The following is a 7,526-nucleotide window of genomic DNA, read 5'->3' on the forward strand; positions in this document are numbered from 1 at the left end:
GTGGTCTCCTCTGGGTTCCCACAGCCTCTGTGTTCTCCTCCCACTTTTCACTGAGCCATGGTGTTGTAGAGTCTGTGCTGTGTCTGCTCCTGCCTCCTCCTCCCGTCTGGGGCCTCCACATGGGCTGGGACCAGCCCAGTGCACCCATGGGGGCCCCAGGCTTCGGCAGAGGCACCCTAGAGGCTGAGTACATAACCTGGAAATGTTGGATTTGGGGATGTCCTTTGGACCTTAACCAGGACAAGCAGATGGAGAAACCAGACCACGGACCCACAATGACTCAGAAAGGGCAGTCATAGGAATACAAATGCTGTCTGTTATTGTGCACCTGATCTGTCCTATTACACACATGTTGTCCAGAGCCGTCTTCACAACAGGTCCCGGCGGGTGTTGTTATCTCCCTCTGACAGGTGAGAAAAGTGAGGATCTGAGAGAGGAGGCCACTTGGCCCAGACCACACAGTAAATTCATAGCAGTGCAGGGAGCCCAGGTGTGTCTGACACCGAACCCCTTCTCACACGTCCTCATTCCCGCCTGGCACGGGGAGAGCAGGGTGGAAGACACAGGCTACTTCTGGCTTAGGACAGGCGACTCAGCTGTGCCCCTGACTCAGTGGGCCTGCTGCTGGCCAGTGCCAGGCCTGCTGTGAAGCCTTGCACCTTCCTGCTGGTCAGGGGCTGGGAGGAATGTGGGGACCGTGGAGAGCTGCTCCCTGGACCGCTCTTCCCTGACCAGATCAGGGTTCTAAGCACGCAGTTAAGCTGAGCCCCCATTCCGGGGAGGTAGGAGTGGGGCTTTCACCTGTGGGAAGGCCATAAGCTCAGAGCTCTGGTGTCTCCCAATCTCACCGTGTTCTGAGAGTTGGAACCATAAGATCTTGGTACCCTGGACTTTCGGAGTAAATATCCTCAAACCACCGCACTGGAATTCCTTTTGCGGCCCTTTGGGCCAGGAGCCAATTCAGAGAATTTAAAAGGCCCAGGTATGGATCTCTCTGTGGGTGTCAGAATGCTCGTCACCAGCAGGATTCCTGACCCGGCCCACAGTCCATCTCCCTTCTTCCCCCGGGGGCAGCAGTCCCAGAATGGGCAAGGCCTAGAGATGGCAAGTCCCCAAGCATACTAGGACCAAGCCACTTTGAGGAGGCTTCTGAGCCAAGTGTGGGAGGCCGGCCGGAGACACGGGAGAGACAGAGCCGGGGGAAAGAGACAAGAAGGCGGCAGAGAGGAAACAGGAACTCTTGAAAAGAGGGAGAGATTAGCTCGGTGGGAAAGGAGAGAATGGGCAGATAAGGTCCCCTGGGGAGGCCAGGTCAGGCCAGCGGAACAACGAAGAGAGGACTGGCCCCAGTTTGAGCAGGCTGACGGTCTATTTTTCCTTAGGTCATGGAGCCCAGCTGCCAGATTACACAGACCAGATGCAGGCCCCAGTCGGGGACCCCAGGCCTGTGAGGGACTGGATGGGGCAGGGGGAGTTGGGACTGGGAAACTGGAAGCCCAGCATCTTTTCTGCTCTCTTGCCGTGTGACTCCAGGCTGCCACTTGGCCCTCTTCTCTGCAGTGATCATCTCGTTTAATTCTCAGATCATTCTGAGGGGTCATGTCCAGTATCTCTTTCTTATTATTGATGAAAAAACTGAAGAGCAGAGAGAGAAGCTATGGCCAGGTTACAGAGGCACAAGTGGGAGAGCAGGGATTCAAGCCCTAGACCACGTGGCTTCAAGTCTGTGAAGGCATCCCAAGGATGGAGGCCTAAGCAGTTCTTGACATCTGTTGCAGGGACTGGGGGCTGTAGTCAGGTGCAGAAGTCAGGTGCCCCCTCTCCATGGCCATCAGGCCGTAGCTCAGCCAACACTTCCTGCCATGTCCTCCCCTGACTGTGGAGCTCACCGTCACCTGGGAGCCTGGACTCACAGGAACCACCTGTGTGTGGGGGCAAGGGGGGCGGGTGGTGAAGCGCATGTATCCCTCTACTGGGGGACAGCTCCCAACTCTCAGTTAGTGTAGCAGAGATGGCTGAAGTCAGAAGACGGCAGAGTCCTGAGGGCTATGGCTATGCTGGGGCACTTAAGCCTGCTCCTATGAGGGTGACCGAGTAAGGAGTGGGAAGTCTGGAAGACTTCTTGGAGGAGGTACCATTTGCACGAGGTCTGGAAGGTGCATAGAATTTTAGCAGATGGAGAAGGAAGTGAAGGGGAGAGTCTGCAGTGTTTACTTGGAGGAGGCCAGAAAGTGGGATGTGGATGGAGCTCAGGGACCCGTGGGCACCAGGGCAGCACAGGTCTGAGCTAGGCTACCCCGGGCCCCAGGTCAGAACGTCGGAATCAGCTGTCTAAGACCACCCCACCAGGGCTCTAGCTGCCAGCTGGTCTGTCCACCACCTGCCTGCTGGGTCCCCGCCCACCCTCAGAGATGGCTGGCTTCAGGCAGAGCCATTTTAACAGCTGTACGTTTATGGGTCCCTTTGCTCTTGTAGACCAAATCAATATCCGCTTGGCTCCCAGACCTGTGACTGCTGAAGACTCTTCTTATGGGACCCTTGGTTCCCATTGGAAGCAGGGGAGAGAGGGCAGATCACACAACTGACCCAAACACCCCCAGCCAGGCTGGAAGTGGGGACGGAGCTTGTGAGAGCCCCACCCCCAGTGCTCCCGGACAGGGGCATGGCTGCAGTTAAACCCATGTGTTTATTTTATGTCTCCACCATTTTTGCATCCATACTGTGTCAGCGAGCTGTCCCTTGGGGGTGGGAAACTGGCTGAGACACGCTAGGACAGCAGCCTGTGAGGCTACCCATGAAGGTGCCTTCTGACTCAAGATTCTGCTTCACTTTTCTTAGATTCTGAACTTCCATCCAGGACATTCCATGGTCCTGGGAGTTTAGAACCCAAGACTGGAGGATACTAAGCATCTAGCATGTCTAGAATCTGAAGAATCCCAAACTGGATGGGATTTTGCTTTCCTCCACTTGAAATGGGAGCGTCATTGAAGTTTTTCTAGTTTTACATCTTTTCTCCTTTCCCTCTTACCCCATTTCTCCTCCCCCAAGAGATGTCCTCATTTCTGACCCTGGAAGTGGTAAGGGGCAGGAATCCTCCTTGCAGCAGACCCTGATTTTATTCAGCATCTCCATGGACATTTCTGGGGGAAAGGGTGGGCAACCTGGGCACCATCTGACCACCTCTGGGGACAGACTCCTTGTCTGGGTGGTTTCCCTGCTCGTCTGTGATGGGCTTATTCTCCATGCTCCAGGTGACACCCACCAGCAGACCACTGCTCCTCGGGTGTAAATTTGGGGGCCGTGGCCCTCCTGGGGGTTGCTAATCTTCCCTCCTACTGTCCCCGAAGGCTCCTGTCCCTACAAACAGACCCATAGTCACTACCCAGGGATGGGACCTAGATCCTCAGAATTGGAGCATGGATGACTGCCCGCCACACTCTGTCCCAGCAAAGCCCAGGCTGGGTCTAAATCCATTTCTGGAGCAAAAGAAAACAGACACCCACTACCTCCTGCGCACACACACACACAGCTTACCTCCCACCCAACACACATCCACCCTGACACACCAGGGACACCCCGCCACCCTCTGCAGAGGACACATAAAGTGCACAAACTCTGCAGAGAGGCCCCGTTGTGTAGCAGGTAGGGCCACGGCCCATTAGAATCACACAGCCAGGGTGTTCTCCCTGCCACTGCCCCTTACAAGCTGAGTGGTCCTGGACAAATTTCAGACCGCAACGCTCCATTTCCTCACTAAAAAATGGAGGTGAACCCAGGTCTTTCCTGACCTGGGTAAAGCATTGAGCACCACGCCAGGCTGGACCCTCTGGTCAGAGGTTGGCCAGTCGTCCCTATGATGCTCTCCACCTTTCCTTCCCCGGAGCTTCCCTGGGCTTGTTCTCCATGCCCCGTGCTCTGCTGAGTGCTGGCGACACAGGAAAGTCAGTTCCAGCTCACCTGCCGGGGTGAGGGCGCCCCTCGGAGAGCAGACTCTGCCATGGGAGGGGCTGGGAGCATGGCTGTGGTTAGCACGCTTTGCTTTTGGCTGGCTCTGACTGACTCCTGGCTCTGCCCTCTCTGGCTGTGTGGCCTGGGATAAGCTACTTAACCTTTCTGAGTCTCTGTTTGTTCATCTATAAGGCAGCACAAATAACAACACCCACGTCTCTGGACTGTCCTGAAGCTCCAAGATAATGGACATCATGTACTTGGTAGATAGCAAGAGTCATTCATTGGTAGATTGTTATCAAATCAGACTTCAGTCACTCAGTAAGTCAACAAATGTCCAGGGAGCAGCTGCACAGAGCTAGTCACTGCTGGGCTCTGGGGAATCAGAGCTGAAGTCAACATGGCTCCAGCCCTAAGAGTCCCCACTCATGACAAGTGGGCTGGGAGAGGGGGCAAAGTGGGCCAGGAACCTGGGACCAGGGGATGGGGAGGAAGGCAGGGTAGCCCTCCCAAAGGAGGCCCCTTGGCCCTGCAGTTGGATCTTACAAGGATGAGGGGCCATGTGGTCATGTGAACTGGAGGACACCCAGGCAGGGGGACAGCACCACACAGATGGGGAGGACAGGGTCTCTTTCTTCAGGAGACAAACTCTCAGAGGGCTTGAGGTTAACAGAATAGCCCAGCTCTGGGGGGAAGGGGGTCCTACTGGAGGCTGCAGGGAGGGCCACACAGGAGTGAATCCCTGCTCCACCCTCACGCACTCCTTTGGCCCCGGGACAATCTGAGGACCGGGAGGGTCTGCCCAGCTCCTTGATAAAACCCTTAGCCCTGCAGCCCCCTGAGTACTTGGGCACCCCCTGTCTTCCCCCAGGAAGCTGTGGGCCTCTGGGAGGGCCCTTCCCCACCATCAAGTCCCCCAACCCAGCTCTGCACAGGGTACCCCCAACTCCAAGGTGACCTGGGGTTCCTAGGGATGCCATCGTATTCCCACTGCCTCCCCAGAACCTAAACCAGGCCTGACCCAGAGACAGAGCAGGGGCACATGACTTGATGGGTTGGGGGACCCACATCAGAGGGGTAGGACACTGCCCAGCTGGTGACTGGTGGTCACTCAGAGAGGCAGCCAGACCATCCTCCTCCAGGTTAACCCTACTCTATAGACAAAGAGGCTGTTCCTGAAGGGCTCTGGCTCCCAGTGGTTCTCCCAGCTCACGCTAAGTATTTCCCTCCTCCTCTCACTCACGCTCATGTCTCCTGAGCACCTACTGTGTGCTGGGGCTGCCCCAGTGTGAGTGTGCCTGGGGTGTCATCCCCTTGAGTGCCCCAAGAAACCGGACTCATGGAGAGTTTGAGATGAAAGTCAAGGGGCTCACAGCCCCAAACCCTGGGCTCTAGAACCTGGCTTCTGGGGGTCTTGGAGGGGGTGCCACCAGAAGGCAGGGTGTTTTAGAATCAGATCCACAGACTCACGGGCTTCCCAGGTGGCGCTAGTGGTAAAGAACCCACCTGCCAATGCAGGAGATGTCAGAGACGCGGGTTTTATCCCTGGGATTGGGAAAATCCCCTGGAGGAGGGCATGGCAACCCACTCCAGTATTCTTGACTGGAGAATACCCATGGACACAGCAGCCTGGCAGGCTACAGTCCATAGGGTCACAAAGAGTCGGACATGACCCAAGCAACTTAGCACGTTACAGGTAACATCACAGACTCACGTGCCTTAGAACATGGAAAGTTAGACTGAGCCCTGCCCACCGAGTGCCTCCTGAACCCAGGCGCTGCATCACCCATATGTCCCGACAGCCTCACCTTGCTCAGAGCCCTGGGAATCATCATATCATCACTGCCACAGAAACAACTTCCTTGGAGATGACTTCAGAGTAAGGCCAAGGCTCAGCCCCACCTTTCATTCCTGCATCACCATTGTGCTACCCTTTCTTCATCAGTAAAATGGGGACAACCACAGTTCCGCTCTCTCAGGGAAGCTGCGAGAAGTCAGTGAGATCAAGGGCTCAGGCAGCCTGTGGCCTTGTAAACATGCGCTGTGAAGATCATGGTGCTGAGATTTGAGGCCTGGCTATTCAGATCTGACTCGACCCTGGAAGCTGGTCCCATAATGGGCCACCCGTCCCTGGGGAACAGTAGACCTGGCCTCCTGCTCAGCACTGGCCACAATTCTGGGCAGAGCAGGTGTTTATAAATGGCTGGTTTTATGATTTAGGGGAGGGGACAAGTGGCATTTGGAGATTTCTTGTTAGCCCCTCCAGAATGTCACCCTGGTAAATAGAGTCCCTCTGAGGCCGTCCGTTCTTGGTAAAGGAACTCCATCTGTGTTGTCCCTGGGTCTTCCCATGTCTACTCAGAGAGATGGCCTTGGTTCCCTTTGCAGCTGCTCACGGAGGTCTGCTCAGCAGCAGGTGCCTTGTGTGTGTGTGGGTGGGTGGGTGGGTGGGGTGGGGGTGGGGGCAGGTGTTCAGGGAGGCTTTGGTCACTAGAGAGACAGAGGGGCCTTGAAAGGCAACCTGTCCAACCTCCTGTCTCCACCCCCATTCTACAGATGAGAAGACTGAGGCCCAGAAGGGCCAGGCTGCAGCAGGTCCCATTGTGTCAGAGGCAGATTCTCCAGCCTTCTCTGGCCTTTGAAGGTGCCTGAGCTAGGCAGAGCCTGCTGTGATCAATCTCAGCCTTGCCCCTGAGGCAGTCTCTCCACACTGCCCCAGAAGCCAGAGCGGCCATACCAGACGGGATTCTAGGTCCCGCCAGGCCCGGAAAGGACAAGCCCAAATATTTAGTCTGTGCGGAAGGGAGCAGAACTCAAATCCTGGCCCAGAGGCCCTTCCTCAGGCCCCAGGCCAGGATCCTTGTCACACAGGGACACCAGCCCCTGCTTCCGACCATGTCCTAAGGCCCCAAGCAAATTTTTTTCCTACAGATCTGTTACTACCTGACGTTATTGAATGAGGTCACCATTTTCATGTGACTTCATATTTATCATTCATTCATAAATAATGAATGAAGCCACCATTCATTATTCCTCTGGGTCAAGGCATCATGTTCTCTTGCAAAGCTCCCTGAAATAGAAGCAGTAATAAGTTGTTCTAACTGTTTCTTCCTGACCTGCATACAGGTTTCTCAGGAGACAGGTAAGATGGTCCAGTACTTTCATCTCTTTAAGTTTTCCACAGTTTGTTATGATCCACATAGTCAAAGGCTTTAGCATAGTCAATGAAACAGAGGTAGATGTTTTTCTGAAATTCCATTGTTTTCTCTATGATCCAGTGAATGTTGGCAATTTAATCTCTGGTTCCTCTGCCTTTACTAAACCCAGCTTGAACATCTGGAAGTTCTCGGTTCATGTAATGTTGAAACCTAGCTTGGAGGATTAGTAATAATACTAACAATAATAATAACAGCAACTCACACATCTACAAGGTACAGTTCACACAGGGTTTCATATCCTGCAGCACCTCATAACAGCTTTGTAAGGTGGGGAATATTATGACCATTTTAAATGGGAAAACTGGGCTCAAAGGGGTGTGACCCAGGGTCACAGAGAGTGGCTGGACTCAGATTTGGGTC

The sequence above is a fragment of the Muntiacus reevesi genome, chromosome 9 (assembly GCF_963930625.1).
Source record: "Muntiacus reevesi chromosome 9, mMunRee1.1, whole genome shotgun sequence".
Classification (NCBI taxonomy): domain Eukaryota; kingdom Metazoa; phylum Chordata; class Mammalia; order Artiodactyla; family Cervidae; genus Muntiacus; species Muntiacus reevesi.